Source organism: Aegilops tauschii, unplaced genomic scaffold (genome assembly GCF_002575655.3).
Source record: "Aegilops tauschii subsp. strangulata cultivar AL8/78 unplaced genomic scaffold, Aet v6.0 ptg000401l_obj, whole genome shotgun sequence".
NCBI lineage: Eukaryota > Viridiplantae > Streptophyta > Magnoliopsida > Poales > Poaceae > Aegilops > Aegilops tauschii.
The window spans coordinates 20,591-32,676 of NW_027332647.1; the positions used below are offsets into that span (position 1 = coordinate 20,591).

Genomic DNA, 12,086 nt, shown 5'->3' on the forward strand with positions numbered 1-12,086 from the left:
AAATGCATGAATGTGATGGACTAAAAAATCTGCGGTTCCTAATGGAATAGGTAACAAAGCCACTTTGCCACCTACTGCTACTAACTCGCCGCCTCCCCACGTTAAGCTAGTACTTGTTGTTGCACCAGGAGCTGTTACGCCAGGCGCAGTAGCATGGATATTTTGTACCCATTGAGCAAAGATAGGTTGTAATTGTATGGCAGTATCCGAAAACATATCTTGTGGACGGCCTAAAGCACTCATGGTATCATTATGAATGTACAAGCCAAAACTGTGAAAACCTAGAAATATACATACCCAGTTAAGGTGGGATATGATTGCATCGCGGTGTCTAAGGACGCGATCTAATAGATCGTTGTATCGAGTAGTTGGATCATAGTCTCTTACCATAAAAATTGCTGCATGTGCAGCAGCACCGACTATTAGAAATCCGCCAATCCACATGTGGTGTGTGAACAAGGAAAGTTGTGTACCATAGTCAGTAGCTAGGTATGGATAGGGAGGCATAGAATACATATGATGAGCTACAACAATGGTTGTAGAGCCTAGCATAGCTAGGTTAAGAGATAATTGAGCATGCCATGACGTTGTTAAGATTTCATAAAGACCCTTATGGCCTTGTCCTGTAAATGGGCCCTTGTGAGCCTCCAAAATATCTTTAAGTCCATGGCCAATACCCCAATTGGTCCTATACATATGACCTGCGATTAGGAAAAGAATAGCAATAGCTAAATGATGGTGCGCAATATCGGTCAGCCAGAGACCACCGGTTACTGGATCTAGTCCTCCGCGAAAAGTCAGAAATTCTGCGTATTTGGACCAATTTAAAGTGAAAAAAGGGGTTGCTCCTTCGGCAAAACTAGGATAAAGTTGAGCCAAAAGGTCCCGATTCAAGATAAATTCATGAGGAAGTGGTATCTCTTTAGGATCCACCCCAGCGTCAAGAAATTGGTTAATTGGTAAAGATACATGAATTTGGTGCCCCGCCCAAGAAAGAGACCCAAGTCCTAATAATCCCGCTAAGTGGTGATTCAACATGGATTCTACATCTTGGAACCAGGCCAATTTGGGAGCGGCTTTGTGATAATGGAACCAACCAGCAAAAAGCATTAACGCTGCAAAAATCAATGCACCAATTGCAGTACAATAGAGTTGTAATTCACTAGTTATTCCAGATGCTCGCCAAAGCTGAAAAAAACCAGAGGTTATTTGGATTCCTCGGAAACCCCCGCCTACATCACCATTCAATATTTCTTGCCCTACTATAGGCCAAACTACCTGAGCACTGGGTCCAATGTGAGTAGGATCACTTAGCCATGCTTCATAATTGGAAAAACGGGCGCCATGAAAGTACATGCCACTCAACCAAAGAAAGATAATGGAAAGTTGCCCGAAATGAGCACTAAAGACTTTTCGAGAAATCTCCTCCAAATCACCAGTATGACTATCGAAATCGTGAGCATCAGCATGTAGGTTCCAGATCCAAGTGGTAGTATCAGGGCCCTTAGCTAGTGTTCTTGAGAAATGGCCGGGTCTGGCCCATTCCTCAAAAGATGTTTTTACAGGATCCCTATCCACAACAATTTTTACTTCTGGTTCCGGCGAACGAATAATCATTAAGTCCTCCTCTTTCCGGACAAGACATACAAAGAGACCCGCCAACTGTCTTTTTAGTGAATCTTTGAAAGATATATATTTTGAAAGATAGATTTTGAAAGATAGATTTTGAAAGATAGATATTGTGATTAGTTCTTTTCTTTACTATCTACCATCCTTCTATTTTTTTTTAGTTATTCACTGGAGCAATTATATATTGAAGTCAATCCGAGGCAAGTGTTCGGGTCTATTATGACATAAAGATTAGGTGCCTAACGGACATTGTTTATCTTGAAAAACAAATATTTCTCGACGTAAGAAAAAAATCTTTTTTATTTTTAATTTAAGAAACTAGTGTATTTTTTTTTGAGGGCATAAGCTCCTATCTATATCTACTTTCCTTGAGCATAATATAGGGTTTTTTATTTGATTCTAAATTCCAAGATAACTCATTAGAATTATTAATAAGATGGTCCTAATATATTAGCAATATTTAGATTGCCCCCTCTTTTTATTCAGTTTATTACTTCTATTCTAGACCCTATCCCTATGGTTTATTCTTATGAAATATCATATAAAATAGAAGGTATAAGAAATGGATATAATGAAATTCTTGATTCGATCTTACGACCTAATTTATTTGATTAATGGATCAACAACCAAACCACCCATTTTATGAAAAAGAAGGAGCATGGTCTTATTCAAATTCAAAGCGCTTCGTAATCTTCAACCAGTTCTGTGCTTCAATATAATTTCCCGGAGTAAGCGCTATAGCTTGTTTCCAATATTCAGCAGCTTGATCAAACCAAGCTTCCGCAATTTCCGAATCACCCTGTAGAATGGCCTGTTCTCCTCGGTCGGAATAGGAAGTTCCTTCCCTTAGAACCGTACTTGAGAGTTTCCTACCTCATACGGCTCAGAAATTGCTATCTGAATTTCCCCTATCTTAACTGAATTCGATTTATCAAAAATCGATCCAATTTGTTCTTGGGTTAAGCAGAAGAAATTAATTACCTAAGTTTCAAACCCTAATTTTTATCAATAATCAGTTTGATCTTTTTTCCCACCTTCAGAAGAATGAAGCATAGATAGATATAGAGCCTTCGTTCAAATTTTCTGAAAGGTAACTATCCCGTTTTCATATATGAAATCTCTATAGAATCCTTGAAAAAGACTTTTTTCCATAAGAAAGAAAAAAGAACTTACTATCTTTGGGATCTGATACTACACCGCTGCTTAATCCCTTAGTGGATCGGCTCTATTACATAAGCGGATTCCTAAATTTTGCCCCATATCATGGGATAAGTAAGCAGTTTTTTTTAGTTGTATCGACCCAGTCGCTCACTAATTGATCTTTACGGTGCTTTCTCTATCAATTTGAGAAACTTTATCCATAGAGTAGTAGTATAGGCCATACTTTCTTCGTTTTTTGATTCTCGTGAAGTGTCCTTCCTTCCTACAGCTGATAGGGAAAAATCGTTGTTTTTACGATCCCTATGTAGAAAGCCCTTTTTTCTAGTATTTACTAGAAAATTTGATCCTCTCTTTTTTTTTTTCTTTCTATAGTGGAGATAGTCGCACGTAATGACAGATCACGGCCATATTATTAAAAGCTTGCGGTAAGAAGGGGTTTCGTTCTAGTGCCCGGAAATAATATTCCAAAGCCTTTGTATGCTCTCCATTGCTTGTGTGTATAAGGCCTATGTTATAGAGTATATAACTTCGATCATAGGGATCGATTTCTAGTCGCGTAGCTTCATAATAATTTTGCAAAGCTTCCGCATAATTTCCTTCGGATTGAGCCAACATCCGTTACGGTCGTTCATTCTATTCAAAAAATCTCCGTTCCAAAACCGTACATGAGGTTTTCATCTCATACGGCTCCTCCCTTCTGTACATAATAGTACTAAGCGAAATAATCTATAGAATCAAAATAGAATTAGTCCCGTCTCATTATGAACCGAAAGGGGCTGGTATTTTTCCAAGAAATCTCTAGCCAACCTTCCCACAAGAGGTTTTTCTTAACACCAATGAATTCTATTAATGCTAGAGGAAAACGATAGCTCCAATAATTTCTTTGTTCTCAACGCCTCCTATTTAGAGGAATTAGCTACTTCAACGATCTTTGATGGTTATAGGGGTATCCAAAGTACAAACCTGATGGTTGTTTGTTATCCCAACCATTCTTCCCAGCCCTGATACCGATCAGGAAAGGGGTAATTTCTAACAAAGTTTTTCTCTTGTTGATTCCTATTTCTAGGTGTAGTGCTTTTCTCCCCTATGCTGCCTACGGATACTAATAGAGTAGGATTGGCCTGTAATCCATACCATACCATATCCTGTAGGTGTAACCTTTCGCTCAATACTCAAATCTACAATTGAAGTATCTGAAGCCGCATCAATCGAGGATACACGACGGAAGGAATTGTTAGTTCGCCTCACCTTCCCGAAGCGTGGGTTTGTTTGCTTTACAAATTTGGTTCTCTCTATGCCAACCCCCTCTCTTTTTCGTAAGACTGAGGTATAGGTAGGGCTAAAAAAAAGCAAAAAAAAAGAGTCAAATCGCACCATCTCTATAATAAGTAAATGCCTTTTTTTCTCCTGAGGTTGTCGGAATTATTCGCAATAAAATATTGGCTACAATTGAGGAGGTCTTATCAATGAAATTTCCATTTACACGGGATCTAGGCATAATTCCCAACCCATTCTATATAGAATTGTTTTCATTCCTTCACAAAATAACATAAAAACAAACACATTCGATTCTTATAATTATAAATAGATTGATCCATATGCTCTACTCTAAATCCATATGCTTTAAATGGATAAGAGAGATAGAGATATGGATTTTCCGCTCAGCTCAAATTGTATCCTTTTCCTTCTGCTTGGACACGAAGAGATATGAAATATTTGACTAAGACTGGATTTCATTCCACTTTGCTATTTCTGAACAACAACTTATGTTATCAACTATTTCGTGTTTTCAAAGTTATTAATTGTCTCATACCCTATTTTTGATTTCGATAGTATGGTGTAGCGTATCTTATGCAAACGGAATTCTAAGGTTTCTTTATTTTATTATGCAATAAGAAGAATTCTTCCATTTTCTTTTTCTTTAGTTGCGGGAAAACCCAAATTAAAACTTTTTTTTTATAGCGAGCGCAATTTCTAGTAAAAAATCCTGTATCCTTCCACTTAGATCAAAAGGAATTTTTCCAATAGAACTATGGAACCCCCGAGTGGTTGCGGTTGTACCTGTACTGCAGGAATAAGAAAACTCGCTATTCACTCAGTTTATTTTCCATAATAAGTTATGTAGGAGAGATGGCCGAGCGGTTCAAGGCGTAGCATTGGAACTGCTATGTAGACTTTTGTTTACCGAGGGTTCGAATCCCTCTCTTTCCGTTTTTCTTAATTCATCAACGTTAAGGATCACAATGTATCAAATCAAATAACAATTTTTTCCAGCAATAATATCTTATATTATCTTATTTTGATTTAATAGAAATTAGAAATTCTCTATAGCAAATTACTGTGGTATGTAAAATACACATAGAGGAAAAAAGAAAAAAGGATCCTAATCCTAGGGTTAATCAATTTTAGCTAGTTGATGGGAAAATACAAATTAATGGTAATGGTCTTAGGGCGATTTAGTTCGGGGAAAGGGGAAGGGGAAGAAAATTCTATGAACCTTTCCTTTTTTCGTTAAGTTCAAGTCTGACGAGAGTAATATTCTACAACTAACAACTCATTTATTTTGAGACCGACCCACTTCCTATCTAGGATTTTATTTACTAGTCCTTTATATTCCAACGTGTCAATCGCCAAATGCTTTGGCAATTTCCCCGGGTCCGATGAAGCAATATAATTTTGAACCAGACCTTTTGATCTTTGGTTATCTTTCGTAGTAATAATATCTCGGGGTTTGCAACGAAAACTTGGTATATTGACTATACGACCATTAACTAAAATATGTCTATGGTTGACTAATTGGCGGGCCCCAGGAATGGTTGAAGCCATACCCAATCGAAAAAGGATATTATCCAAACGCATTTCAAGTAATTGTAGTAAAACCTGGCCTGTTGACCTTTTTGCTTTTCCAGCGATATGTACATATCTAAGTAATTGTCGTTCTGTCAGACCATAATGAAAACGCAATTTCTGTTTTTCTTGAAGACGAATACGATATTGCTCCTTTTTCCCAGAATTGAATTTTTTTTTAAGATTACTTCCGGATTTAGGTGTTTTTCTAGTGAGTCCTGGTAAAGCTCCCAGACGGCGTATTTTTTTTAAACGAGGTCCTCGATAACGGGACATGAAGACTCCTTTTTTTATTTTATTGAAATTTCATTTTACACAATTAATTTCATTGTATTTACATTACAGAATACATCGAAATTAAAACTGAATTAAACTACAGGATAAACAGAGTAAAATCAACTAAAGTACCCAAAAAAATGGAATTTCATCAAAATCTTTATTTTTTGTATATATATTATTTATTTTATTGTTTTGTATCTAGCAAAATTGTAAGGTAAAAAACATAAAAGATCCTGGATTCTCCATTTAATTCGGAAAAAAAGAGATTCTTGTTCGTAGAACATCGATAGAGAAAAAAAAAAGCCGACTATCGGATTTGAACCGATGACCCTCGCATTACAAATGCGATGCTCTAACCTCTGAGCTAAGTGGGCTTACATAACGGAAATAGTGTAACAAATAGAAATAGGTATAGTATAGGAAATCCGTAAAATCTCAGATATTAGTTATTAATCTTAGCTATTAACTAGTTCTAAATTTGAAGTTATACTTATAAAAATAAAAAAATACTAAAACTTCTTAAAGATAAAGTTAGCTTGATATGCTTAACTATAGGATATTAAAAATAAAATTATAGAATTTATTGGTATTTTCATTTGATCATTATAGACTTTATTATTTGTTAATAATTTGAGGATTAATATTTCACTAAGGGGAACATAGAGTCAGAGTAAATAAAATTGCTAATTCTGATTAGAAAAAAAGAATAAATATCAAGCGTTATAGTATAATTTTGAATACTATAAAAAAGTAAGACGGGAGGTGGGGGAGATAAAAACTTTTGGATATATTGATTCGGATTGAATTGCAAATACATCAAGGATAGAATCAATTCAATTCTGAATTGCAATAAGCAAGCGAGGTCTCTCAAATAGAGTCGAACTGAACTGCTAGACTACGTTGAGTGATGAACTCAATGATTCAAAAAAAAAACTAAGAGATGGATGAAATTACACAAGGAATCCTGGTCTCAAAGAAGAGGGAAATGGGGATATGGCGAAATCGGTAGACGCTACGGACTTGATTGTATTGAGCCTTGGTATGGAAACCTGCTAAGTGGTAACTTCCAAATTCAGAGAAACCCTGGAATTAAAAAAGGGCAATCCTGAGCCAAATCCGTGTTTTGAGAAAACAAGGGGTTCTCGAACTAGAATACAAAGGAAAAGGATAGGTGCAGAGACTCAATGGAAGCTGTTCTAACGAATCGAGTTAATTACGTTGTGTTGTTAGTGGAATTCCTTCTAATTCTAAATTAGAGAAAGAGGGGTTTTATACCTTATACATTTAATAAACACGTATAGATACTGACATAGCAAACGATTAATCACAGAACTCATATTATATTATAATTATAATATAGGTTCTTTATCTTTTTTAAAAATGAAATTAGAAATGATAATGATTATGAAATAAAAAACTCATATCATAATTTTTTTTTTTCATTATTGTGAATCCACTCCAATCGAATATTGAATAATCAAATTCTTCAATTCAAATTCAAAGTTTTCGAGATCTTTAAAAAAGTGGATTAATCGGACGAGGACAAAGAGAGAGTCCCATTCTACATGTCAATACTGACAACAATGAAATTTCTAGTAAAAGGAAAATCCGTCGACTTTATAAGTTGTGAGGGTTCAAGTCCCTCTATCCCCAAATCCTCTTTTATTCCCTAACTATACTATATTATTATTATTTATCCTCTTTTTTTTCTTTTTATCAATGCAATGGGTTTAAGATTCATTAGCTTTCTCATTCTACTCTTTCACAAAGGAATGCGAAGAGAACTCAATGGATCTTATCCTATTCATTGAATAGATTTCTTTTTTATTAGAGTATCGGCAAGAAATCTTGGTTATTCACTCTATTTTTAAGTTTTATTTAAGTAAACCATGCACAATGCATAGGACTACCCCCCCATTTTCAAATTTTAAATTTGAAATACTTTAATTAATTTTTAGTCCTTTTAATTGACATAGATACAAATACTCTACTAGGATGATGCACAAGAAAAGGTCAGGATAGCTCAGTTGGTAGAGCAGAGGACTGAAAATCCTCGTGTCACCAGTTCAAATCTGGTTCCTGGCAGAGAAAAAAAAAAGATCCACCGAATAGGTATTGATCCAAATACCTCGAGATGGATTGTGATACATATTCATTAATAATATTTATTCATCTAAGTGGATAAATCTATAATATAAATATAGAGGCACTTCTTTTTAAAGAAGTTTTAAAATATATCTTTTCTTTATGATAAAGAAGGGGGTGAGATTCCCCTTTATTTTTTTGCGTTTCTTAATTTTGTATTCCGCTATTCCGACGAATATTTTTTTAGTCTTGCTTATCTTTATCTTATCTTATTTTCCTAGTTGTGCTAAGTAATGTGCGCGGTACAAAGTTCCTGGTAGAGAACTTCTTTGAGTCATCCTATTTTTCTGTTCATATGAAGGAAATTAATATGCGATTTTCAAAATAGGGGAATCCAAATGAAACCCTTTTTTTGCTCAGTCTATCTGGAATGCTTTTGTATAATTAGGAATTAATTATAAATAGGTATTCCGTTTCATCTAGGAAAAGAACCTAAAAATATTCCTTGACTTGAATAAAATCTGGAGTTGTGTTGTATAAGTGAGCATGAATTTCTTATCATTCAATGAGCATCTTGTATTTCATAAAAATTGGGGGTTATATAATCCTTACGTAAGGGCCAGCCTATCCAACTTTCAGGCATTAGGATACGTTTAAGGCGCGGATGATTATCATAAGAGATTCCCACCATATCATAAGATTCGCGTTCTTGAAAATCGGCACTTCTCCAAATCCAGAAGACAGACGGAATTCTAGGATTATCCTTTTGGGCAAAGACTTTTATGCAGACTTCTTCTGGATTATCTATACCATATTGTATTCTCGTAAGATGATACACGCTAGCTAAAGATCCACCGGGTGCTACATCATAAGCACATTGGGAGCGTAAATAATTGTAACCATATACATATAAAATGACAGCAATGGAATCCCAATCCCCTGCTTTTATTTGTAAAGTCTCTATTCCTCGGTGATCAAAGCCCAAAGATCTATGAACCACCTCATGTTTGACTAGCCAATTAGATAACCAACCCTGCTGCATTGTCTTCATCTCTCCCTCTTTGTATAAATATTTCACATTTCGGATGCAAGTTTGAAAGATTGCCCTGCTTTTTATTTTTCTACACAAAAGAGCCCCTCTCCTAATTCACTAATTTGTAGGAAGGTACTGAACTTTTGGATTTGAAAAAAGTTTCAGAAGATATATCTAATGTAGATGGTGATTGATAGAGCAATTCTTGCTCATAAGTTCCTGTATGAGTACTGCGCCTAACATAAAGCTTGTGACTGGTAGTAAAACATCTATTTTTATTTTGAGATAGAGTTCGATCCTCAACTATTTCTCGCGATATCTTCTTACGAAGTTTTGTTAGGGCATCTATAACTGCCTCCGGTTTAGGTGGGCAGCCCGGCAAGTAGACATCCACAGGAATTAACTTATCAACTCCCCGAACAGTACTATAGGAATCCGTACTGAACATTCCCCCTGTAATAGTACAGGCTCCCATAGCAATGACGTATTTTGGTTCAGGCATTTGCTCGTATAATCTCACTAAAGAGGGAGCCATTTTCATTGTTACCGTACCGGCTGTTAAAATTAGGTCTGCTTGCCTAGGACTTGATCTTGGTACCAATCCATAACGATCAAAGTCGAATCGTGAGCCTATTAATGAAGCAAATTCAATGAAACAACAACTGGTACCGTATAGAAGGGGCCATAAACTGGAGAGTCTTGACCAATTCGAAAGATCATTTGGTGTAGTTGAAATAACAGAATTGGAACTTGTTTGGTCAAGTAAGGGAAACTCAATCAAATTCATAACTGTCTCAATAGAATCTTTTCCTTCTTTTTTTTTGTCTAAATATTCAGTTAAGACCATTCCAAGGCTCCTTTTCGCCATGCATAAACTAAACCAACAACTAAGATAAGCACGAAAATCAAAGCTTCGATAAAAACGGATACACCCAATACGTCGAAACTCATTGCCCAAGGGTATAGAAAGACGGTTTCCACATCAAAAACAACAAAAACGAGCGCAAACATATAATAGCGTATTCGGAATTGTACCCAAGCCCCTCCCATGGGTTCTATACCCGATTCATAACTAGAAAGCTTCTCTGGTCCTTCACTAACCGGGGCTAAAAGTCCTGAAATCGAAAATGCCAAAATAGGAATAAGGCTTGCTATTATTAAGAATGTCCAAAAAATATCATATTCGTGAAGCAGAAACATAATGTACTCCCATTAATGTGGAATAGGCGGAACTTAAATTAGTCAATTCAATTCAGCATTGTCAATTTATCCAGAACTTCTCTCTTTTCCTCGGTGAAACAAGAATCTTTTTTGTTCAAACAAAAGCGCTTAGTTTAGCCTTTGTTTCCTCTGTGCTGCATCTTCTTTAAAGATTCATCCAATGGAATCCCAACTCCCTTTCTTTTGGATTTCCATTCTATTTAGATATGGTGTATGTAGATCTAATTCTTATATAAAGAAAACTTTCTCGTTTCACTTTGTCTCGCTTTCTCTAGAATCTCTAGAAAAAAGAATAGCTCTATCCTTTATTTAATATTTAATAATAAAATAATAAGAGACTATTAAATAAAAATGAGAATACTACTAAATTAGAACCTAATTAAGATAGTAGGACTAATCTATGCAGTATAATTAATGAGAAGTAATACTATAAAATAAAAATAAAGAACTCTATTTCAGAACTATGAGACAGAATATTCTGTTTCTTATTTACTCTTTACTTTATTTTTTCTATTTAAAGTTGATCAATTTACATAATGTATCTATAAACAAAGTAATAAATATACTTAAAACAAAGTAGGAATTCGCAAAATGGATAAAATCATTGCAGTTATTATAGGGAAGTCTAGAGATATCCTATTTGAAGGAGGACGGGATTCAAATCAGGGAAAGGATCCTTTCTTCTATTGATTTGATAGAAATTCGTTTTTCTTTTCCTGTCTGTATGATTTTGATTTTCGATGAATGAGCCTTTGGTAATGCTTTTATCTCTATTCTATGTCGCAGGCGCCTATCCAGTCTATAAACAAATACTAATGAGAAAATGAAAACTATACTAAACTAAAGAAAACATAGGATAGAGATCTAAAATCTAAAAAAGGGCATATTAGGGCTATACGGATTCGAACCGTAGACCTTCTCGGTAAAACAGATCAAACGGATTATTATCGAAATGATTTGAACTGTTTCAAAGACCCAACATGCATTTTTTTGCATTGGGCTCTTTCATAAACTGATTTAAAGATCAGTTAGTCCACCATAGTTTTTCTTTACGGAAAGATAATGAGATGGCTCCCTGTGCTCTGATTGATTTTTTGTATTATGATCTATCTAGGAGCAATACCAAAGTGTTTCAAAGGAGGATTACCTTGACTTAGGTCTGCCTCCGGTCTAAATTAAATCAACCTAAGTGAAATGGAGTCTCTATCGTTCCACTGCAAGAGTTAACTATGAGACTTCATACACCTTAAAGTTCATAGAACGAAAAGAAGTTTTTTGGAGGCCCTTATCCTCATTACGCCTAGCATTTAGTGGGCTGGATATTTACCTTATCAACTAGCAAATCCATAAGGGTTCTATTTGATTAGGCACCTGAATTGGCACCTGAATCGGACTGAACCGACTGTTTGTCAGGCTACTGTTCTCCTATTCTCTCGAATCTATGAAGTAAGACATTGATTTTGCAATAAGATCGATTATGTTCATGCATAATAAGCTCCTTTGAAAAGCATTGGCGCACGTGTAAACGAGTTGCTCTACCGAACTGAGCTATAGCCCTTATCACAGATATCTTAACATATAGATAATTCTTGTCAAGATGAATATTTTCTAATGCCAGAGGATACCCCTTTGATCTGTATCTGTTTAGTATTTAGTTTAGTATTTAGTATATAACAGACCAATAACAGAGCGGTATTGCTTAGAAAAGGGATTCAATATATAATCGATCGAAGTAATGGGTCTTCCTTTGTGGTGATAAATTGCCTACTTAACTCAGTGGTTAGAGTATTGCTTTCATACGGCGGGAGTCATTGGTTCAAATCCAATAGTA

At 35.4% G+C, this 12,086-nt stretch overlaps 3 non-coding genes across 3 annotated transcripts; 2 read left to right on the top strand and 1 right to left on the bottom strand.

Moving 5' to 3' along the window:
• Positions 1-4,914: 4,914 nt before the first annotated feature.
• On the top strand, positions 4,915-5,001 carry TRNAS-GGA (transfer RNA serine (anticodon GGA)). The gene has a single exon. It is a non-coding gene; the product is annotated as a tRNA-Ser (tRNA).
• A 1,216-nt stretch (positions 5,002-6,217) lies between these two features.
• Positions 6,218-6,290, bottom strand: TRNAT-UGU (transfer RNA threonine (anticodon UGU)). The gene has a single exon. It is a non-coding gene; the product is annotated as a tRNA-Thr (tRNA).
• Positions 6,291-7,928: 1,638 nt separating this feature from the next.
• On the top strand, positions 7,929-8,001 carry TRNAF-GAA (transfer RNA phenylalanine (anticodon GAA)). The gene has a single exon. It is a non-coding gene; the product is annotated as a tRNA-Phe (tRNA).
• The last annotated feature ends 4,085 nt before the right edge of the window (positions 8,002-12,086 follow it).